We start from the raw sequence: 25,740 nt of genomic DNA, 5'->3' as shown, positions 1-25,740 counted from the left end.
GATTTAAAAAAGATAAAAATGTTCATTGAAAATAAAATAAAAGAAAGAAGGTTTATCTTTTTTTTACAACATCGTATAGTAAAAAAGCATTCATCAGCTGAAAGATTTTAACAGGAAAATTATATCCTAATAAAATTAAAAATGTCCTTAACATGAAAAATTAATTAAGATCCAAATTTGTGCGATGATAAAGCATTTATTAATGTTTGTAATAAAAGCACATTTCTTTTGAAAAGGGTTATTCAATAAGAGATATTATTTTAAATAGCCCGCTATTAGAGCATCTGTTATTTTTGAAACTGTCATCTTTTGACATTTGATAACTAAAAATTACGCCATTACTGAAAATGGAACGTTACATGGTCCAAAAACGCATTGAAATTATTGTTAAAACTCACTACAAAAATGGTACAACTTTTGTCACAGTCACAGTGTACAAAACTAAAGTACTTTCAAGTCGTTGTTAAGCATCTTCTTAGATGACAGAAGTCAAACTGGTACAAAATGTTTGCCGTTGTTACAAGTTAATATTGTGGAAAATCAATAACGTGTGCGTCACAGAAGGAAACATATGATTTTTGATTCTTTGTTAATATTTGAAATCAAGCACAGGCACTTAAGAGCGTTAGGAAAGTAGGGACGGATTCAAGAGGAGATACTCGTGCACATTGACCATAAAGTTTTGAATCAAAATGGGAGAGATCAACAGAGTTCGCCAAAGCATTCCGCATTCACGATGTGCCTTTAAAAAGAATCTCTATACTTGGCAGTGCATCTGAAATTGGGCTCAAGGGTAAACTGATGAGCATTTTTTTTTTTGGGGGGGGGGGGTAATGCAGTTGGCTTATTCGGCCGAATGGGGGCACCTTCCGAAATATGCGAGTTACATTCAAGTTTTAGACGAATGAAGGCTTTGTAAAATGCAGCCAGATCATAAAGGGTGAAACAAATTATACACCGTCGTCGGAGGAACCCCAAGTACCTAGAAGAATTTTTGGTAATGTCGAATAAGAAATGAATTGTGATACACATACCAAGTACTGAAAGTTGATTAATTTCCTGGATGCAAGTGCAGCTCATGGTTAGCGTCATTGGGTGTGGGTTACGGTCTGAAGATAGGAGATTTTTGATTGAGTTTTTGAAGATTTAAATACTACATGGTTATTAATTTTCCATTTGACAATGTTGTCGTGATCGGATTTTAATGAGCTTATCATATACTGCCGTTGAAGCTCCATATCCGAAGGACAAAGATATGAATCTAAAAACAAATATACAAATCTGAGAGGAAGAGAGTCGGAGACAAAACGGACCCCTGGGGGACACCAGCATTTGTCAGCACGAATATCATACTTAAAAATCCAATACAACGTGCCAAACTCTGTCAAATGCTTTTCAAATATCTAGAGCAATAATCTTAGTTTCTCTAAAACGATGTAAAGATTTGTTCCTCTGTTCGATGAGATAAATCATGAGAACACCGGTGGTATTATTGCTACGAAAACCATACTGCCGGTCATTAAAAAATTTTACTTAAATATATAAATAAATTGGGTGGTGCAACAGTCCATTGAGAACTAGGGCCTAGTGACTTACAACTCTCAACCCTTCCTTTGTGCGAGTAATGTTGTCAGGAATGGAGGGGACCTACATTTTTAAGCCAAATCGAAAGGCAGATGTGAGAAAGCACCTTTTCATGACAAGAATTACTCTTGGGGAATTTGTCAATTCCTCGCAAGAGGCAGTACCCGTGACAAAACTTTAGATGGCATAGGCAGGGATCGAACCCAAGACCTGGCATGACAGTCCGACGCATTAACCATCACGCCACGGGTAAGAAAGAAAAGAAATTTTACTTCTTCGAGATATTTCTTAAGCTGATAAGTAATTAGCGTTTTTATGACCTTGGAAAAAAAGGCGTGAATGCAATTGGACAGTAGTTAAAGGGTACTAGGATTCACCATATTTAGGGACAGGTTGGACAAATGGTGTTTTTTATCCTCTCGGAAAGAAAAAAGTAGAGTAGAATTAACAGTAAACTGTGCTGCAAGCAAATTGGTTTTCTCGATCGATCTTACAAAAGGAGTGTCATTGTAAACGAGCAAAGGAACTGAGGATAACGTACTTTTTTAACGTAATGTTAGGTCTTTCTGGCTTGCTTGACCATATTCCGATTTTCAGTGGGAATGGCGTTATAACAACTGAAACTCACATCTCTAATCCTAATAACCTCCTCAAACCATGACTTCTATTTGGGTTTGAAAGACTGTACCCTATTCAGGATAAAATTTCTCACTGCCCAAAATTTGTAAACATATCTGCCCTGGAATACACGTCACTATCAAGAAATCATACTGATCAGTTAAAGTTCCTGAAAAAATCGTTGAATTATGAATCGTTGCTTTCTCATATTACCAAACGGTCTTAAGGAATTTAAGGCATCAAAACTCAATCCATTTGATTGACTGATTGGTTTTTTGCATCGAAATACCATCTTTAGTGATGAAACCCAATTTCATCTCCAAGGCAGGCTTAAGAAACTGAAATGTTTCGGAATATTGAAGATTTGTAAAAAGCCTCCTCAAAGTGCAAGTATGTGTTGTGGTTTTTGGGGTTGGCATTGTGATTGGACGTGACTTTTCGAAAATAATGCTGGGGCAACTTTATTCCCAGCTAGACTTTTAATTTGTTCAGGCCAGAAACAACTGTCTTTTAAAGAAAGACGAAACTTTCTTCACACTTGTTCTTCATTATACAATGCCCTATCAAATTTATAAGAAAAGGACCCACATTTTCCCAATTTAACATTTTTTTCAAATTAAATTAAAAATTAAAAGTGTCTTAACATTACTATTCAAAATTTAAAGTGCTACAAGTTTTTATTGGCATAGCTTCATAGTTTAAAAGTTAGAATAATTTAAAAAACCAATATTATCATCACTTAACCTTAAATAACTCACCAACACGATCTGCAAATAGACTTTTTGTCAGCATTATAGCTTAAACGAGCAATTTAAACTTCCAAGAAGGGATAAATACAGAATTAAAATGTTGTTTTATTTTTCAAAAAACTTGCATTTCAATATAGCTTTGATAACGTCTTGAAGATCTTTTTTCTAATACGAAACATGGTTATAGTTACGTTTCTTGTGCTAATCAGATGTTTAAAGCAAAAAAAAGGTCAAAATGCAGAATTTTTCATAAAAATAACTAAATCCTTATTAATACAAATCAAGAAAAAACTATATCGTATAAAATCTCTGAATTTTTCAAAAATCAAATCCAATAGGTACCGTTATAAATAGATGTTTACCAAACTTTAACTAAAATAAAAATCACATAATCAACCAAAATAAAATGTAAACAGTCAAAAATTCGTTCTTGTTTTTTTTTATAAACCTAAATTTATTCTTATTCATAATCTAAACCAAAAAAACAACATAAAATAATCAGAAAACCGCAATCCACTCAAACAAGTTATGGAACTAAAGTATTTTTACTTTAATTCAAATCACATAAGAAATACGACTTGAACGGCATACCTACTTACCCACAACAACCACACACCATTATGGTCATATTCAGAACCATTAGAATCTGAAGAAAGAATCCGAGCACACTCAGAATATCCGCACTGATCTTCGATGCATCTCACACGCTACTTTTTCTTTAAGTCCACTCCAAACTTTTGTAGGTTTATAAATACCTCGTATACTTTAGATTAAGATGGATACGTCTTTACCTTCTTTTCTTTTGGACTACATAAAATATATCGAATATAAAAACCTCCATATGTGCACATATCGATAGATGCTGTTGCTACAGCATTGTATGTCATTTCATTTGGCCCGCAAAACAAAGCAAACAAAACAAAAATAAGTCCAGCCATCCGTCCATTTGTCCAGCGATCCAGCAAACCACCATCATCACAATACAACCAAAACCTCCATTGCAATGCAAGTCCAAGTCGTTGGCGTCGTCGTCGTCGCCGTAGTCGAAGTCGTAGTTGTTGTCGCCACTCCATAGCTTACAAATTTATATTCTGAAATCACCCACCAGAGGCGCACAATTACTTCAAGGCCATTTAAAAATACTTCGGTCTAAAAATAGATCACCGCGCCATATGCAAACAATACGGCGGCGGCGCGTCGTAACAGTGCGATCGCAACGGATCGGATCGGAACGAATCGAGCGAACCAGCAGCGCAGCGCGGGAAACATACCTATGTAGCTTGCGCTGCGCTGGTGCTGCCGCCTACCATACATTCAAAGAACTTAATACAAAAATACAATACAATCATCAAATGCTCTGTTCTGTTGTACGAAAAGAGTATAGTGAATGGTGGAATTATTACTCGCGTATATTGTGAACGTGCTCAGTTTTTTAAACCTTTAATTTCTTATATTTTTTCCCTGTGTCTCGTTGTCTCTTTGTATGATGATGTTTGTTTTTGTTTTTTGTCAATTCACGTTGTTTCCTTTTTTATTTTTGTATTGTTTTTCTCATTTTAATTTGCTGAACTCACAGCTACAACGATAAAAACTAACAATAACTACAACGACAACAAAAGGCAAGGCGACGTGTAGACGTGAAATCTCAGCGCAGCGGAAGCGAATTCATAATATCTTATGGCTAGCAAATAGAACTTATACACACATGCTCATTCATTTCGTGAAACTGTAACACTGCTGTGATGTCAACGAGTAGACGAATATTTAGCTGCTTACCTTTAAGTAAGACAACAGTGGGACATAAGGTCACTATAGCCAACTGTTAAAGCCTATGAGTATTTTCCATTTTTCGTGTTAACTCTTAAGTTGACCTTTCACCAACAAGCTAGATTAAGCTCGACAAAATCATTTGTATTTCTAAAATTCAGAATTAACTCTTGTGTGTCCAGCTTTAAGCTTTGAATATTTTACGAACCGATGAAATGGTTAAGCCTATGCCACAGGGAAATTCAAACTTCGTTTTTTGCTTGTGTAACCAGCTTTATGTTTGGAACATCGAAAAATCAGATAAGAAGAACAATTAAAAACTTTGTTTTATTGTATTCAATGTCAAATGCAATGTCAGATCAAATTCTTAGTAATTTTTTTTAATCTTGTACAAACCAAGGATGGATGACTGTCTCCAAAGGCTTTAAGTTTTATAAAAAGTTATTATACAAAAATCTTGATCGTGATTTTCAACGCAATCTTAAAGCTCTACGAACTAAATAAAAATAAATTAGGTGGCGCAACAGTCCATTAAGAACCAGGGCCTAGTGACTTACAACTTTTAACCATTCCTGTGTGCGAGTAATGTTGTCAGAGATGCAAGGGACCTACAGTTTATATGCCGAATCCGAAGGGCTAATTTGAGAAAGCACTTTTTCATGACAAGAATTAATATTGGTGGATTTGTCAATTCCTCGGATGAAGCAGTACCCGTGAAAAAGTTAGGTGGCACAGGCAGGGATTGAACCCAAGACTCCTTGGTCCAAGGCACTAACCCTCACGCTACGGGTACTACCTATACGAACTAAAGTTATATTAAATTATGACAGCTGTCATGGTATCAAAATGAATATCCCTATTCTTACACATTACACATTGGTCATAAGTTTTCTTAACTTTCATAGCTTTCCGACTGAATTACGTTCATAATTTTTGTTAAAAGATCTGTTTGCCTACAATAAAAAGCCTAAATTCACTGTTATATGCCCCACTACTATTGCTGTCAATGTCGCGAGCGAAAACAGAACTACATTATAAACTGAAGTGCGATCCGTTTTTGGATCTTTCACAGTAAGTTCTCCCTTCCTTTGATCACTATGAAATGTCACCATTGTGATAGTTTTTACGACGACGACTAACGACGCTGTTGTTACTGTCATCGTAATGCTACGTATGGTCTTACGTAGCGCCGCCACCGCCACTGTTGCTTCTACTACCGGCCACCACCACCACTACCGTCCGGCATAACCTTTCGTCGTCGTCGTTTCATCCGCCATTTATATTTATAGAGTCTTTTTTGACGTTTGTTAAAGATTGTTTCGGTTGGTATAAGTGATGAAAATGATGTTTTTGTTTTGTTAGCTTTCAAACGATCAAAATTGTCGTTCTGATATTTTTTTAAATGCAATTGTTGTTGTTTTTGTATACCTACGATCATTTGTGTGTTTGTGTAAATTGACGGACGCGCCTCCATTTAATTACAATAATTTGCTGAGTGTGTTTTCTGTTGACAAGTGTGCGTTCCAATATTAGATGCTTACTCATATTTAAATTCGTTTGCATAAATAAAAAATCTCACTCTATAAATTACTATTAAATAGAAAAGATATAAAGATCTATTAAATTATCGTCTACAAAATTCAAACTACTGTCAAAATAGATAAACATTATAAGTGAACATAACTGATGATGTTTGAAGGCAGCTGTCAATGTCAAAGTTGAAAATACTCTACTAATTCATATTCAAATGACAGACGAGGTTTAGTGCCGTGACTTATTCATAATATTAATAGCTGAGGAGGTTTATTTAATGTTTTTTTTTCTTTTGACACGAGTTTATTGAACTTGTGTTGTAGATTCAAAACATAAAGCAAAATATAGTGTCGCTGTTCTTTTTTAAATTTGTATTTTTCTGTTTCGTTACTAACAACTCGATAAAGAAGCTAAACTAATACATAACGAACAACGAAGCTTTGACACATTCGAGTACACAACGAAACGACATTTTGTTTAGTTTCTAAAAATAGACCTATTCACACGTGTGTATTTTTATACTACGTTTACACTTGTTTGGCGTTCTTGAAATAAAAAAACAAATAAAAATAACTTCAAATACGTTTTGTTGTGTGTTTTCCATTGTAATGCAAATAAAACTTTTAGTTTAGGTAAGATTTGTTGATAAATTACCTTAATTGTTTTTTTATATTTTTTTTTATTATTATTGAACATATGTTTTTTCTTTTGTTGTTATTGTGTTTTTATTTGTTATCGTATAATTACTTGTTTGTAATTGAATAACAAAATAGTTTTCCGGGTTTCGGAATTTAAATAGAATCTTAAACTACGAGAACACTTAAATTGTTTTGCACTAAATTTTAAAATTTACATTTTTTTTGACAAGTAAAAAATGAGTATTTCTTAAGATAATTATGCCATTGACAATTAAAAATAAAATAAACTTATTTTACAAATTTTAATACGAAACGTGCATTGTTTTAATGTTAATCATGGTGCAGTCAAAACTTATTAAACGTCAAAAAATGACATCTTTAAAAGTTACATCCTGATGCCAAATAAAAGGCTCGTATCGCAAAAAAACAACTAGTGGAACTTACAAATTTTAAATTCAATACCACTAAAAAAGTGACGCTCGATTTCTAATTTTGACGTTTGATCTCAACAGCGAAAGTAAATTTTTTTCCAAAACCTAAGTAACATTTAAAACTCCTTCCCACCAAACAATTTTTCCTTAGGTAAAATATAACGAAGCTTGATTCCTTTCATAATTTAGCATAGAAATTATCCATTGTTAAATAAAAACCTCTTCCACGAAGTGAGTAAGTGATTCGTGAATCGATTTAGTAATGACGTTATTAAAAAGCACCTTCTACGTCAAGGAAGTTAGCAGGAGTAAATTTCTTAAAATGAATTGTCGTCTCAATGGTTCGTACAGGGCCGATTCAGTAGACTTGCCTTTGACATAAGTGTGCTGAAATTCTTCTAGTGGACATTCGTCGAGAATGTCCCTGATACGGGTATCTAGGATGCGTTCCAGTGTCTGAAAAACAAAAGATTTCAAGCTAATAGGTCGAAAGCTCTTAGTATTCATGGCCACGTCCACCCACCTTCGTGGTCAAATATAGTTAAGCCTGCCTCCATGCCCCCTGTGCAAGATTGAGTAAGAACAATCATTTGAACATGGTCACCAGTCATCGTAATGCTATGTCTTGCAGTTTGAAAGGGAGAGAAAGTACCAATAGCTCAGGAAATGCAGTAACAGAATTCATTTTTTTGCAAGAACTAGATTGGCGTTTGGAGATATAGGTTTGTCGCCATCATCACTTCTGCTGGAGATGTTTCTTCAAAAAAGATAGATTGTCTGTTTTTTTTTATGTCTTTAATCGGCAAAACAACTTCTTTCTCCAACTTTGTTTTTTAGAAGTTTCTATAGCTTGTTTAAAAACTTTAAAGGAGTCTTGATTGGTAAAAATCTTGCTTCTGGCAAATATTGAAGATCGTTATGGTCATTTTCCTTAGAGCAGAAAGGTTTTCGTTTCACCAGTTAAGGCATTTGTACGGCTGTATTTTACTGGGCATGACATTTTAAAAGCAGTTTTAACTGATGATTCAAAAATTTTAGACCGGGTTCCCGATCTTCTATAGGTGCTATGCTAAGATTTGGAATTCTGTCTAGTTCGGACTTAACTTTTTGACCGATTTTTTCAGTCAGTACGTTTAGGATTTCTATAAGAGGGAAGATTTTAGAATCAAAACTTGGGTTTAAGAAAATCCATTTGTGATGCAAAAAAGAATTCACAGAGGAGACTATCCAATTTTCAACCAATAAATTACGGTTGCAGGTAACAATAAATTATATGTATCAAGTTACCAAACACCGTCAATGACGTTCAGCGCGGAGTCTGCGCAACGTATCAACGACAACCTTGGCATGGCATTTGTCGGCCTATTTAAAATGCCAAAACACTTTTTGTAACCGGCTTTGTCAAGAGGCCTTCCGCTTTCCTCGCTGATCCTCAGAAGGTAAGAGACACTGGCACCTTTGCTGCGCTGCTGCCCTAATGACTATCCAATAATTTAATCTCTGAAGACCGCGGTTCAGCTTCTGTCTGCTTCGCGTAATGCCCATGAGGGCCAACCAAATGCGAGCCTTATTCGGTGTAGAGATGTCCTTAGCTGAGATGCTTGCCTTAGAAATGATTTCTCTAAAGAATTCCTGGAAAACTTGTCTGCGAACTTGATTACCCTGTATCCACTGAGCATTTCACCAGCGTCAAAATTCGTGTTCGGGCTCTCACTTTAGGTAAATACCATCTCAGAGAGCTTGACCGTTCCACGCCGTTAGCAGACATTTGCTGCTTGCTGATAGCTTATCCACAATTTGTTAGGCTTAATTGTTTCGGGTGCCTCATTTTTGGCAGTTTATCAAAAATGAAGGTGGTGGTGTCTGTTAAACTGGTTCCTGAGAAGAAAGCCTGATTTATTTCCCCGAGTTGGGGGAATGAAGAAAATAAGACGGAGCATGCCAAAGCGTCCGAATGAGCTCGTTGTCGACTGGTATACCACCCCTCCCCCCTCAACCTTTCGTTCTTCGGCACGAATTATGATAACGCTCAGGCTACCACTGAAAATTAGGGACCCCGTAAGCAGGAAAATCCTACCAAAAAATTAATTATTTTAAATAATTAAATTAAATAATTTACGAAATCTAATTCCAAAATCGTTTCCTATGAAACACCCTATGTATAAGGAAAAAAATTAAAAGAACTAGGAAAGAGTCGTACGACACATAATATCTTAACTTGATATTCGATACCTTCTTTTTCAAATGCCAGCGTGGTCTTTCAATTATATTACCATCATTTTATTATTACCGCAAACAACACAAAAATAGATTCATCTGCATTCTATAGATAGATAGAATAATTTATAATTGAATATCGAAACATAAACAGCCAACCAACGCGCAACAGCAACGTTAAGCTTTTAACCTTTTATAATCAAGAATGTGGTTTTTCTTTCCCTGACTCATGAAATCATGATCGTAACAATTGTTATTATTTTTTCCCCCGAGATAGTAGATCAAAGGTGTGTAGAGTAGGTAAAGTAAAGGAACAACTTTATAGTTACATTATATTCAATTTACTTTGAAAATGTATCTTAATTATTAGACTCGTATGTATCTTAATGTATAACAAGAAAGTTCTTTGTTTAACCTCTTAATTTGATATCTTTATCTTGTTTTCTACATGACTTCAAGATCAATGAAATTACTTTTATATGATCATAATTAACTGTAGATACATTTTATTATAAATTAAGATTCACGATTGATATCATTCCTTTGATATTATAAACTTTTCATTGCATTTTATGTATGTTCGCTGAATTGTATTCAATTAAGTTAATTTATTATGACGTTAAGAAGCAGTGCACTTTATCGATCTGAACTTTTCAAATTATACAATAAAAAAAAATATCTTCGAGTACATTATTAAATTAATCTGACTTGACAATGAGATCTTTATTATAAGATACATTTTTAATGATAAAAGACATGCCAATTTATGTGTAGCAAGGCAGGGCAAAGAATTCCGCCGGCAAGCCGGCACTAGTCGAAATAAAATTAGAGCGCCCATATTTTTAAATAAATATGAACTGCTATTAATGTTTGTAAATTTTTTGTTTCTAAAGGGTATTGGAAGAAAAATTTGATAAATTAGAATTTTCAAATTGAAAGAACGATGTAGGAAATTCCTCTGACTATGACAATGAAAAACAGAAAAACAATTTACATTCGCGTAGTATAGCTTTAGAAACAATCTCTCTGGTATACAAATGAGCTTTTATGAAAGTGCGTGTACTACGATTGAATTGCTTATCGATAAATTTGATTACTTATTTGTATTTTGTTTTCTAATAAGAGGTTTCAATTTAATCCTTAAAGTTCAATCAAAGAATGTTTATTTCGTTGTTAAGAGAAAGAAAAGTCATTTAAAATGTAACAAAATCAGGCAAAAGGTCACCACTACAACGCTACCAGCACCATATCCTTTTCATGACAGATAAGCTCATTTGACTGTGTATTTAAAATACTATGTACAGGAAAAAGAAAAAAGTACTTGAATAATAATAATAATGTTCAATTACTGCGTGGACGTATCTTTGCAATTCACAAAAGCGGACATTTCAACCAACCAAAAAATTACAGAGGAATTACTATTTTAAACAGTTTAAGAAAGATTCTTACTTTAAAACTTTACGAAAGGCTTACAAAATTGATTGAAGACAGAAACCTTCTACGTATGTTTCAAGCCAATTTCCGTGAGGGTTTTCCAACGATTCGTCGACTTCAAAGAAGCATTCGACACGATAAATAGAGAAGCTCTGATGAACAAGCTCTCAACGCTAGGAATATCCCAAAAATTCTTAATTATGTACTTTAACTTTCTTGTTTCATCGAGTGCAGCAGAATGGGACTAATTTCTTAGAATGATTTAAAACATCGTCAGGTGTTCCACAAGGCTGCATTTTAAGTCTATATATACTTTTGCTTTATTTATTGATGAAATTTGGGATTTACTCCCAAGAGGAATACCTTTCGCTGGCATACAAGTAAAAGTCTTACTCTACGCTGAGAACCCTTTTACTTTGCAGTTGCAAATAAACAAGCTGAATACCTTTCGCAAGAAATGGGGGTTACAATACAGCAAAGTAAGGTGCTGTTCTTTGAAACGTGTACAAAAAGAAGGCAGGTCGAAGAATATTGGTCATTGAATAAAGTAAATATTGAAATTGGTGGTTTTATTATATATAACTTATATTTTTCAGAGCACGCTAAACAAAAATGCCGTGCGGCTAAACTGGGTTTGAGCTTTGAGCATAATGTGGCCTTAGTTCTTTACTAACCAGGATATCGTTCTCGCTATGGTGCCCACGTTTTTTGTTATGTGTTATTTGAGGTGTTTGAAAAGGTGCAAAGATATTTCTTCAAACGCTTATTCAGACTGCCAAATTCAACGCCAAACTATGCCATCTATAGGAAATCTGTTAAAATGCCTCTAAACATGCAAAATATAAAAGCCAACTATGATTATTTGATAAGGGTGATGAAAAAAAGTGGAATAAGTCTTCACAAGAATATCATGGTAAGACTTTTGCAAACAAAAGGCTCTCCATTGAAAAAAAAATGGAATAAAATAGCCTATTTCCATGAAGTTCGCCTATTGCACGGCATGTTTGGACATATCACGGCGAAAATACATGTGAAGATTTGCATCTATTCAGGACAACGTCAACATCGACCGGGAATACATATAAAAACAATAATAGTTATTTGATTATTAATCGCAAGTTGTCTTCAGGAATCTACTTCAGCAACAAATATTAGCCTAATTTTTAGAGCAGGAGTTGAAGTTTTTAACTTAAGCTTTATAACCCGTCGAGCTGATTTACCAAAAATCTGTAATCTTTACAAAAGACGGGAAACTGAAGAAGTATTTTGTTGAAAATTACCTTTCTTTAAATCTACTTTATGAAATATTGATCGTATAACTAGAATGGTCTACTTTATATATAGGTATTGCAAACAGGCCTTAACTTTTTGCAACAGTTTTGAGGCTTAATACAATTAATTCCTCCAGTTAATGTAGTTCAAAACACTCCATTTTTTGTTTCAAGTCACTTCAAAATTGAAATAATGCACAAGTTTTGCTTTAAAATACCTAAAAAATTATAAAACTTTTTATGTTTTAAATCTTCTTAAAATTTTTATGTTTTTGGGTTTCAAATCATTTCAAAATTCAAAAAAAAATAGTAAAAATTGGTTTTCGACGCTTAAAATTTGAGTACAAATGGAGATATTGACTGCAATCTCTTTTCATAGTATACGAAACATTGTTATTAACATTTGATAAACTTTCAAAAAAATATCAAATTAAAAAAAAACCAAAAAGATTACCAAATTGCTTGAACGCCTCGAATATTTCAACAAGCTTTACTTTAAAGATTGATTGTAAATTTTTCACAGTTCTTTAAATAACAAAAGGAAATGTATTTTCAAGGGCACCATTCGTTAGTTATGAGTCACATCCATGCCAATCTTTTCTAAAATAGTTTCAAGTCGTGTCGGATGAGTATAATTATCAAGTTTATAACACCAAAGCTTACCCATAAATCATTTGAAATATTATCAAAAAACATATTTTCTTAATGAAAGTATAGACTTTTTTGTTGTAAAGACAAATGCGTAAAAACTTACAATTTAACTTATGCTTACATCCGGCCTTTTTTGTTTTTTGTATTCTATTTTAGTTCTGATTTTGCGTCACTATTTTTATAGGTACTCATAATTTGAATCACTTTTTTGATTTTTTTTAAACTGATAAGACATAGAGTGCATACGTACCCCAACGTCTATTTAAAAAGTTTTTATAAAAATAATTTAGCTTACGAAAGTCTTATCAAAATTTCCTCATCTGGCACTTACCATTTGAATGGTCAAATGTCTAAAACAAATTCATTCATACATTAATTAACATATTTTAAATCTGAATCGAATTAGTAACAAACAAAAAACAATCTTCGCAAAACTAATTTTAAATTTATTTTGATTTTTTGTTTTTGAGTACACAGAGTCTTGCGTGCAAATTGAATTAAGGAATTAATATAAATGAATTCAAGAACAACAAAAGAAAAATACTCTGATATAGAAAACGATTTATGGTTTTTTTTTAGTTTAATAATCAAATCTTGTGATCTATCTTCTGTCAGACATCAGACTTCTTATGTTTAGATACTTTTTTTCTTAGAGATAAGACAAATGTTTTCTAATTTTTTCTAATTCAATTGTGTATCTGTTCGTATGTTTTTCTTTTTAGTTTTATTCTGAAATATCTTTATTATAGTCTTTTAATGTAATCAAGTATTTTGATTTCTTAGATTTGTGTTTTTTACTTGCTACATATAGGAACTATATGGCAAGTTTTGCATTCGTGCAAAATTTCGAACTCGAGATTTTAATCAAACATGATATTACGATGGTAGAGAAGTCGAAAAAAGTGGGTCCCGCGATTCCGTCCGGTCGGTTTTGTCTGTCTGTCCACGCTCCTACAGCCTAAACTATTGGGCCGATTGGGGTCAAACTTGGAAGTTAGGGTTTTGAGCAGATTCGCGTTAGGCGTTTTTTTCATTTTTTTTTTAAGATCAAAACTAACAGTGGCTCCCATACAATTTTTTTGGTCAAAAAACGAAAATTTGAATTTTCTCAAAAACAAACCGATAGATTTTCTTTAAATTTTCTCTAAAATTTTATTTTTTAACTCTTCTTCTTTTAATAAGAAAAACATATTTTTGTATTGCTCAGGAATAGTACCGCCCATAGAACCGTTATTTTGTTTTTTAATTATCTCAGCAACTTATCAACCGATTTCAATATTTTTTTTTCTGAATAAGCTCTTATATTGCCTTAACAATATTTCATTATCAAAAGTGCATTTTTTTATTGTTTGGATTTTTAAAAAAATATTGAAATTTTTTTTTTTTCAAAATTCGATATCTCAAAAACGGGTAAACATTTTTTTACAAAATTCGAATGCGTAGCGTATATTTTTAATGTCTATGCAACTGCATACCAAAAATATTTTTAGAAGAAAATGGAAAAATTTTATATATAAAAAATTAATTTAAAAAAAAACCGCTCTAACGATTTTCAAAAAAAAAAATTGAAAAATCAACTGTTTTTTGATTTATAAAATGGCATTTAAATTTTTGAAGACAAACTTATTTTTCAGGTAAAATTTTGAATCTTAAAATATTTTTTTTAATTATTTTAATTTATTATTTATATTTTTAGTAAATTATTTTGACAAAATTTTAATTACAATCCTATCTTTTATCTAAATTAATGCATTTGGTACAATTTATGTATTTTTATAACTATAACTATTGTAAATACCAACTATGGCCGTGAAACGATTATGATATGTTTAATCAACAATCTATTTTAAAGTGTCTAGCAAGAAGTATTATCTTGGTACTTTTGTATATAAGTTTTTAAAATATAGTTCTTTAAGAATAAGGTTTTTTAACACATATTTTACTTCCTTTCGATTATATAAAAAAATAAATACTTAGTACTAGTTAAAGAAACGTACAACCTCTACAACTACTGCTTACGTGTCACTTCATAACTAAAATCCAAAACGCACAAGAACCTGACTGTAACCAACACAGGAATAGCAATTTCTTGAACTTTAACGAAAAAAATAAACTGCACTCCATGTTTGCGCTGAAAACTTGTAGGAAAGAAGGATACCTACCAATGACATTCTTTCACTATCATAAACATGTCTTTATCTATCTATCTGCATAAAGCTGAGCACGCGAAGTGAACTATTCTATGTTCGTTTTAGACACCTACCGAACTACACAATCAATAGGTTATCGGATTACAATTTAAACACACATTTTCTTCCTCTTTCTTATCTTCAGATAATTTACTTTTCATTCTGGTTCTCTTAACATGAAATTAAAATAAGGCTAACCAATTGAACGAAATAGTTGAATACATAAACAATTGTTTTCGTTAAGTACGGTTACTAGTATATTTCACTTGCGGGATGAAATGTCCTAGGATGAGTTGTGTGGATGAATTTCTGCTTTTTTTACTAATCAAATGGCATTTATATCTTTGAAGACAAACTTATTTTACAGATATATTTTAAAATCTTATATAAGTACTTTTTTAAACAGACTTTTTGCATACAGTAGCAAGTTCGTGCGACCCAGTCGTGCATTTTATTTTAAATTGTCTTCTTATCTTGAATTTTTTTTTTTGATTGATGGAATTTTAATTATTATTTTGGCAGTGCATTGAGTTATGAGTTTAGAACACTTCAATTGATTTTATTTTTCCTTAATCAAGATAATTTATTTTTATCAAAGCTTTTGGAAAAAAAATAAATAGCAATTGTTCATTCAAACCCAAAGTGACGTAACTATTCATTAGTTAGAAAATATTACAAAAGTTGACAGATATTTGTTGCGAGTTTCAAGCGTAATGTTTTATTTTTTAATTATTCTTCATTTTATTTAATTGCACTTGTCGACAAGATTTTCTTACTGGCATTAAAGTTGCATTTTTCTCATGAGTTTTGGTTACCGTAATTCAAATAAAATTTTAAAATTAATGAATCACTTCAGGTTTTTGAGATATCACTTTTGAAAATTCGAAAAAACACGTATTTAAATCTTTTTAAGGTTATCCAATTTTATGAAGTATCTTTTTTAACCTAGGAAGTTATTGTGATGGGCCCGAATTGTCAAATTAAGAATTTTGACATTTTTTAGAAAGAAGTCCGTACGTTCACGACTTTTTTTTCGTCGTCCATAGCTCAAGAACCAGAAAGATATAGACTTCAAATAAATTTTGTTATACAGATATTAATGCAGAGAGATGCAAAAAGGGCTCTTAAAAAATTGAGTGGTTTTTTTTTACCATAGCAGTTTAAAAAAAAAAGGTGAAAATGTTCGTTAACCCTAAATATCTTAAGAAGCAATAACGCTAGATACTTGAATTAAAGTTGATATTATATATTGTAACGTGATAACAAATAAGTATATTTTTGAAAAAAAAATTCAATATCAAAAAAAAAAACTAAAAAAAAAAAATTTGTCACCTTGAAAATTTTACGAATAAAAATGATTTCATGTCCAAACAGTTTCGTTCAACGAAAAATAACTTCTGTAACATCTGGTCAAATTTTTTAGAAAATCAAATTGACATTTTTTTACAAAAACTAAAAACCTTGAAAAACATTACCCAAAGTATGTAAAAATTGAATTTCGACTCAAAAACTTGAGATTATTACTTAAAACTGATATCATTTTATAAAAAAATATTGTTTTCAACATTCTGTAAAATTAAAATTCTAATAAAAATCCAATAGACAATTTTTTTTATATACAATACAAACATAAAAGAAAATTTAACAAAAGCTGGTAAAAATTAATTTTCGACACAAATATCTTTTCAAAACTTTGTGGTATTATCTTTCAACTACTTTTATCTTTTAAAAAGTATTGTTGTCAACATTTAATAACATTTTGAGCAAAATCGAATTAACAGTTTTTTTTACAAAAAATTAAAAACCTACAAAAAATAAACAGAAGTTGGTAAAATTTGATTTTCGACTCAAACATCTTTTTAAAAAATTAAGATCTAATTTTTATTTTATAAAAAAATATTGTTTTCAAACATTCAGTAACTAAATCTAAAAGTCTGTTTTTTCATAAGAAATTAAAATCTACAAAAAATAGTACGCAAAATGTCTCAATTTAATTTCTTTCATTCAATTTGTATTTGTTTTATAATAAATAAAAACTTTCAAGAAATGCTTCAAAAATTGTTAAAAATTGTTTAACAACTAAAAATCTCGTTAAAAAAAATATATGTTGAAATCAAACTATTTCATCACATGCAAAATATTGTTGGTTATTTTTAAATTTTTAAGAATAATTTAACTTACAAATTTTTTAACAAAACACGAAAAACTACAAACCTTTTAAGCAAGACAAATTGACAAACGGTATGGGAAGTTATCAGCGTGGGTCGCATCCCAGTCCCTTTTTTCATATATTATTTGAAAAAACCTTTTAAAGTTGTTAGATTTTCACTTATCTTACAAAAAAACTATGAGAAACGCTTAATTATTTTTGCTGAAATGGTTTTCAACAGAAAAAGGCGAAACGGTTTGAATGGCAACGAAATATTAAATCAAGTTTTTGAAATACATGCAATAATATAAAAATAATGTTAAAAACGGCGACAATTTAAGCAAATAGTTAAAATTAGATTTTGGATTCGAAATCAGCACCAAAAATTAATTCCAAAACTATGAAAGTAAAATTAAATTATCATACAATTTATTGTTAAAAGATATTTTGAGCTTGACTTGAAAGCTACGTTTTTGGTTGTATTTCAATTTGCATGTTTTAAAAACCTGATGTGATAGAAAAATTAAAAGACAAGATTTGAATTAAGGACATCCTAATCCTTTAAATAAGTATTGTTTTGCTTGTGGGACTAAAAAAAAATGTAATTTTGTCAAACAGTGTTTTTATAACCTTGACTATTCTGCATCGATCCTAGGTGAATAAATTTCGTCAGAAACAAAGCACCAGGAGATTACCTGACTGCATTTCCTTAAGCTTCTTAATTGCATCAATAATTCATTCGATCTCAGAACAAGCATGCAATACTATATAAACTTTACTTGCCTTGCATTTTATAAGTACAATGAAATATGAAATAGGGATATTTTTTAGTGTCTATCAGACTTGATGTTTATTTCATTTCTTAAGTTCAAAAAGTTTCTTTAGATATTTTCAAAGATTTATATCAGTTTTAGTAGTCGACGTAAAAACTGTATACCATAAAAAAACTTCTTGCAAAAATAATCTTCTCAAAAATCCATAATCAAACATTTTACTCTAAAATGAATGTTTTATAATATTTCAGAGTTCGACACTAACATTTAAGATTGGAATTCCTGATATGAAAAAATATGCATAAATACAAATTATATCCACGAAATCCTTTTACAATTAGAGAAGTATCCACACAAAATTCGATATAATAATTTAATAAAATTAAATTTCCATTACAAAGCGTTTTAACATTACTTTTTTTTTGTTTTGAAAAAAATGTTGCACCTCAGTTAGTTGAATGATGAAAGCACGAACAAATATTATCAACAAAATAGAATCTGTCAACCAGAATAAAATCAATATTTTCGTACAACATACAAATAGCTAAAAAAAAATATATTGTCAACATAATTTGTTTTATATAGAATTTGTATTAATTTTGAAAGCATGTGTATAATTTTCACGCCTGATACATAATTCCAAATTTTTGTAATAAAACAAAGAGTAAATAGAGATTCAGTTAGTAGCATAATTTATATTAATTTTAAGCAATTTTAAGAGCCCTTAAAATCCTTCCTTTAACTCTGGATACTCGAATTCAGTGATAGTGAAGCTTTGAGTTGTACGATAAGAATTTAAAATGATAGGTGGAAAGCATGAAAGTTTTAGCTTAGTCCTAGAAATAGCAACACGTTTTATTGCATTTGGTTTTAGCACTAAACCATGATTGTCCGACCAGCACTTAATTACTTCAAGATCTTCATTCAAGGCAACTGCAGACTCATCGGATATGAGTCCCAACTGTCAAATTATGTATAACTGAGCATCATCAGCGTACAAACGAATTGTTTATTTATTTATTTATTAACATGTTTTATATCAAGAAGAGTACACAGCTCTTATAGACTACTTATTACAAAATTACAAATAATAATAATAAACTATAAAAATACAAATACATAATCCATAGCTAAAAAAAAAACATTCAATGTGACTTTAAAATATCTCTACTAGAACATTGGGAAAAATCTACATTTTCATTTTTACAGTTTGCCTGTCTTAAACAACATAGAACTTGGTTTGGCTACTAGAAAGTCTATGTGACTGTTAAAATTGAACTTAGTGTCAAATATTACACCTAGATCCTTCTTTTCTTTAATTTTATCCAGATTCGTATTTCCTAAAGAATATTCAAAACATATAGGTGATGAACGACGACAGAATGTAAGACAGTCACACTTAGATACATTTAAAAATAGCTTATTGTTTACACACCAATCATATAAATTGAATGAGTCCGTTTTCAACTTTTAACAATGTGATACATTTTTTACGATGCAGTACATTTTCAAATCGTCAGCAAACATAAGACATTGTGAATGAACCTGAACATCTGGAATATCATTGATAAGTAGAAGAAACAACAAAGGGCCAGATGACTTCCTTGGGGGACACCAGATGTAACCATAAGAGCATCAGAAAGCCACTCAGATCACTCAGATACGACTCAAACCATTTCAATAGATTAGAGTGAAAACTATAACCCTGAAACTTTTGAAGCAAGTTATGATGATCAATTCTATCGAATGCTTTGGCAAAATCAGTATAGATCACATCTCACTGAAAACCTTTCTCCATTGTTGTAAGCACAAAATTATAAAAAATTATAAGATTTGTGTTGTTAGGTCTACCACTTACAAAACCATTTTGCATTGGAGAGATTACTTCTTTTAATAAAAGTATAAGTTCATATAAATCAACTTTTCGAAAAATTTTGGCTTAGTTGATATTTTACAAAATGGGCAATAGTTTTGGACATAATTTTTTGAACCTGCTTGTAAATAGGAAATATAAAAGAATTGTTCCAACTTTTAAGAAATATGCCTGACTGAATAGACCGGTTGAATATATTGCTAAATGGCAACACAATAGCCTGTGTGGTATTTTTAAAAAGTATTGGTGGAAAGGCATCAAATCCTGCTTTTTTATCCAAGGTCAGCATGTTTAACTTTTCTATAACTTTGTTTACCGAGATATACGAAGTTCCAAAATTTAATGAATTTATTGAATTATTATGAAAAGATATTGCGTCTTGATTTAGAACCACATATACGGATTGAAAATATTTGGCAAACAAATTCAATACGGTTTAAAGAATAGATGATGTAACGATGTAAGATATTGCATTGTATTAGGAATACCCATAGACTTTTTCTTGTTGTTTATAAAACACCAAAAATATTTGGAATTGCTTTTAAGGCTTGTTTCAACTTTAAAAATGTAATGCTTATACAGAAATTTACTGAGATATGCTTTGAAGATAGTAATATTTTTGATGCAATGATTCATTATTTCTAGAATTACGGAATAATTTAAATGCTTTCTATTTGCGGTTATTCAAATTAATCAATTCCTTGTTAAACCATGGCGGTTTAATTGGATTTTCTTAAGCGAATTTTCGGAACATATAAATTAATTGCCTCTTTTAGCTTAAAAATAAACTTTTCATAAGCCTTATTTGATTCTAAATTTCTTAAAACAGTCAGCCAGTCAAAAGTACACAGGTGATTTCACAATGACATATAATCACCATTTATATAATAATAATCATATTCATGTTCTAGACTTATTAAATTTTGAAAATAGTTATAAAATTTGATGTTTAAATCAAGTGCAAAATGATGGAGGGATTTGGATAGTGGAGTTGAAGAGATAACATTTTTACCAGCATAAAGTTCCTTGTCGATATAAATTAAATCAAGGATGCGATCACGATTGTTCGAAAAGCTATTAATTTGCTTATTATTAAAATCAGCTAATCTATCAACAGCTTCACATTCTCAATCATACCTTACACTAAAAGGCAATAAACATTGAAATTCCTTGTCATAAATCCATTTTAAAGATGGCAAGTTAAAATCTCCTAAAATAAGTACATGCTGATTTGAATTTTAAAATTTTCAAGCACTTTGCGGCAGTTATTTATATGCAATTTATAAAATTCCAAGGAGATATTTGGAGGAATATAACTTAAAATAATAAATAAATCATGGATCTTATCTTAGCCAACACAAATTATAAGTTGGTGAATATCATGACTTACATTTATACTTGTTGAAAGAAAGGAGAAAGTTAATTGACAAAATTTGAAAATAGCAGGGGACCGAGAATAGATCACTCTGGTACTCCATTACTATTTAATAAAAATTCGAAAAAAAAACTTTATTTAGTTCGACAGCTTACAGTCTTTTGGTTTAGAAAGAATTAATTAGTTGGATTGCACTAGAAGAAAACGAGTTTTAAAGTTTTTCACAAAGTAAAGAATAGTTTACCGTATCAAAGGTCTTTAAAAAGTCCAAAAGCACAAACAATATACTGAAAAACGATGTACTTTCGAATATCTTCTTTGACACTTATTAACGTTGCAAATACAACTACTTTTCTTCCGGAAATTTACATGGGTAATAAATCTAAGAATTTGAGCTTGGATGATCTTCTCTATAAGTTAAAATAAAATTTAGTTTAGTTTATTTCATCAAACAGAGTACAACTCTTATAGACTACTTTAAAAAGTTAATATAATAATTAATTTAAATATATGTATCTGCTCAAAAATAATTATTAATAATAACGATAGCAATAGATAAATCTTAATTACAAAACAGATTGCGATAACAATGGAGACATAACATTTTTTTAAAAACATCTCTTGAAATATAAGAAAAAATATCTATAACCTCAACAACAGAATTCGTTTCCCTTATGCAACGTGCAAACGGGTCGTTTCTACTATAATTTCTTCTATCAAAAGTCTCTCACAAATAAAAATTAGAGCGGAAACGGAGATTCCATGATACGATTGCTTATTAAATCATTTACAAACATTGTTGAAAAATATTTTCTCCTTACATCAAGCGTTTGAATGTCAATAATCTAGATGAATAAGCATTCCTAGTAAAACTTTGTTGTATTTTTTCTATTCTAGAAGAATGGGTGATATAATAGGGGTTCCAGACTATGGTGCAATTTTCCTGTACCGATCTAACAAGTGCAATATATAACGAATTGAGGGCTTAGGGGTCGAAAAAATCCCTAGATTTCTTCTGATAAACCCTAGCATCCCATTGGCTTTACTGACTATGTAATCTATGTGCTTAATCAATGAAAGCTTTTCATCCAATATAACTCCCAAATCCTTTTTTGCCGTAACCATATCTAAACTTGTATTGTTGATGGTATAATCAAATAGGATAAGTGTTTTTCATGGCATGTAAGGCTCTGAAATTTGGCAACATTCAGGAACAACTTGTTAGATTCACACCATTCAGTCAGTTTTTGGATATCCCCTTGGAGGCAGACAGTCAGTAGAAGATTTTATGAGCCGGAAAATCATAACATCATCGGCATACAGAAGATACTTAGAATATTTAAAATTTACCGAAATGTAATTTATAAAAAGAATAAATAACAAGGGACCAATATGACTTCCTTGTGGAACACCTGAAGTTACATCAATACTTTTCGATTTAAACTTTCCCAATTAAAAAAAAAAACTGAACCCGATTTTTAAATAGCAAGAAATCCATTATATGAGATTAGAATAGAAACCCAGTTTTGAAAGCTTAAAAATTGGTATACTATGTTTAACTCTATCAAAAGCTTTTGCAAAATCTGTAAAGATGATGTCAGTCTATAAACCATTTTCTAACCCGCAAAGTACAAAAGTTTTTAAAAAACTTCTTGAGAGAAAAGGTAGGATGAATATTGGCTTAAAATCATCACACTTGGAAAACTTATAGGCACTGGTATAATTATTGTTTTTTTCCATTGAATTTGAAACTCACTTCTTGAAACAATTTAAATAAATAAAAGAGTTATAAACAATAGAAACACTGGCAATACAAATTAAAGATATAAAGTATGCACTTGTTTAAAATCTTCTGCGTTTAGAGTAATAGAAAGTACACTTCCGACCACATTTTCAGAACAAATGGTAGTAAATTTAAAAAATCGTCTACTTAAAATTTCTCTATTACAAGCGGATGCTTCAGTGGTATTGAAAGTGCTGCTGGAGATAGATTTGGAAACGAATTTCCGGTTCAAGTTAGTAATATTCAACTCTTCAATCTGATAAGGATCTGCCAAATTTGTTGCTGTTTTGGTTTATAATTTTTTTTTAACCAAAGAATAACTTAAACTTTGCTGTACGTATCACTAAGACCATTTTGTTTCAAAGTGAATATTGTTGATAAAAAATGTCAACATGAAACCTCAACCATCGTTTGTAAGCTAGATCGCGGTGTTTGAATAATGATTACATACGAGTATCTTTTGTGAGCCAAGGTTTCCTCCATGGAAGGGAGCTTTCAGTTTTTAAAGTAACACGCATATCGAGTCTCAAAAAATTACTGTTGAGATATTCAACTTCCATTACTTTATGTGCATTGTTTGTACAAATTTATTTTAATATTTGATTCAAAACCCAATTCCTAGTTGTATATTGTGTAGGTTTTTACTTTGCATAGAACAGTACTTTCGATTGGTTATTTCTTAAATTATAACCAAATGTTAACAAAAATATTTGTTTGAAGAATATTCGAGTCAAAAATCTGTTTTTATCCTGGTTTTTAGCAGTTGGAATGCTAATTGGATTTTTCTTATTTTGGTAGATTAAAAATATTCGTAAATATTAAAATTTTCAAACTTACAAACGTATGTACCTATTTCAGAAGATTTTGTCAATAAAAAAATGTTGGGATGCTGGAGAAGTATCGTTAGATTGCAAATTTTAATCTAATGAACAAATTTCTTTTCAATATTTAAACAAAAATTGTTCCAGCAATATTTCTAAATTTATTTCTATTTATAATTTATTTTTATTAAAAAAAACAATATCACGAATTTATCTTTCAACAAAACTCTCGTTTCCGAAACTAATGTGACTTCACCCAATTTTTAAAAGACAGTCGCTTCGGCTCTATGCTAAACCAAAATGTATTACATGCATTAATGTCTATAAAATAATGTTTCGTTTTTAAGGTACAACAAAATATTTAATGGGACTCGATATATAATGTTGTAAGTTATTTAAACACGTATCTACCCTTCAATTCCCATATACATACATATGAAAAGCTCTTACCTTAGGTTTGAGGATTATATTTAACAAAAGAAGGATTGCTTAAATAAATCATCACAATAAGTATATTCATATAATTCATATAAATGCAGGTACTTAAAACAAATATGTATGTAGTTTTTAGGTTTGCCTGTTATGTTTCGTTATCATTGATTTTAAAGTACAAACAGAACATAACTTTCTTATGAGCGAAAAAACATATAAAACGTTGAAACATTGACATAAGCCTAAAAATTATGAGAATACGTGTTTGCCTAAGGTTACAGCTTCGACTGTGCCAAACAGTCGTAGCTGTGTTGTTGAACTGATAGAGTAATACGCATCCAAATTTTTGACAGCATACCGAAAGCCGATTTTGCTTTGCTGATTCGCCAGATGACGTCTTATTACGACTTCGATGGAGATGATACTTCCAAGGTATTGACAGACGTCCAATTTTTCCACCGGTTGCCAAGAAATATTTATTTGAGAGGATGGTCGGGTTCCGGGGCTGATCATTTTTGTTCTGCCTTAATTAATTTTCAGCAACACAACTTCTGCTTCTCTCTCCACACTTGTTGTCATTTGATGGAAATCCATGATCCTATGAAAGAGTAAGCAAACATCGTCCGCGTAATTCAAGTGCTTTAAATAGGATGTCAAAGTCCATTTTATCCCCCGCTACTTGACAAAACTGCGCGCAGTACATCGCTTACCACCAACAAAAACAATATTGGCGGCAGAATACAGCCCTGTCTGACTCCGCTACGGATTTCTAAATCATCTGACAACCTATCATCGTGCAGAATGTGTACTTGGATATATCATATGTTGCTTTAATAATAGCAATTAGGTTTTCTGGGATGCCTTAGCTAATGGGATATACTCCCTGTTAACGCCATCAAAAGCCTTCGCGAAGTCAATGAACAGCAGGTGTAGTGCTGATCGATATTCAACGCACTGTTCAATAATGATCCGCAGGGTGTTAAAATGATCAATACAGGAGGATCCAGGGCGGAATCCGGCTTGTTCGGCATCGAGTGTGGTCTCAATGTGTTCTCTGATGCGTTTCAGTATGACTTTTGCTACTATTTTGGCAACAGCAGGTAGAACGCAAATTCCTTTCCAGTTTTTGCACTTTGTTAGATCTTTCCTTCTTCCACTCATCGGGGAAGCTTTCGATGGTCCAGGCTTCGCTTGATGACGTTGGCGCTGCTTGTAGATGCTCTTCGGGAATTCCATCAAGTCCTACTGCTTTGTTGTTCTTAAGTGCTTTAATTGCGGCAACGACCTAATCTTTATTGCGGGGTGCGGTGCGGGTCCGGAGATTAGTTTGTTCAGTGCACGTTGTTTGCAAAAACTTGTTTTAAAACCAAGGAAAAGTGTTCTTTCCACCTTTTGACTTGCTCTTCTACCGAACTTATCACATTACCGTCACCAGGAGTTGCTTTGAGTTGT

At 31.4% G+C, this 25,740-nt stretch overlaps 1 protein-coding gene across 5 annotated transcripts in view; it reads left to right on the top strand.

Annotated features, from left to right (window-relative positions):
* LOC129941611 (receptor-type guanylate cyclase Gyc76C-like) overlaps positions 1–25,740 on the top strand; it is a 178,537-nt gene that overhangs the window by 87,930 nt on the left and 64,867 nt on the right. The window contains exon 1 of one of the 5 annotated variants that reach the window (XM_056050620.1): positions 6,862–6,883. The exons of the other annotated variants lie outside the window; for them this stretch is intronic. The gene's annotated coding sequence lies outside the window, so the exon portion shown is untranslated. Of the gene's footprint in view, positions 1–6,861; positions 6,884–25,740 lie in introns of those variants that run through there. 5 annotated transcript variants of the gene reach the window in all.

This window comes from Eupeodes corollae, chromosome 1, assembly GCF_945859685.1.
Source record: "Eupeodes corollae chromosome 1, idEupCoro1.1, whole genome shotgun sequence".
NCBI classification, from domain to species: Eukaryota; Metazoa; Arthropoda; class Insecta; order Diptera; family Syrphidae; genus Eupeodes; species Eupeodes corollae.
Note: the sequence above shows the minus strand (reverse complement) of the source record. Positions and strands in the feature narration are given on the sequence as shown.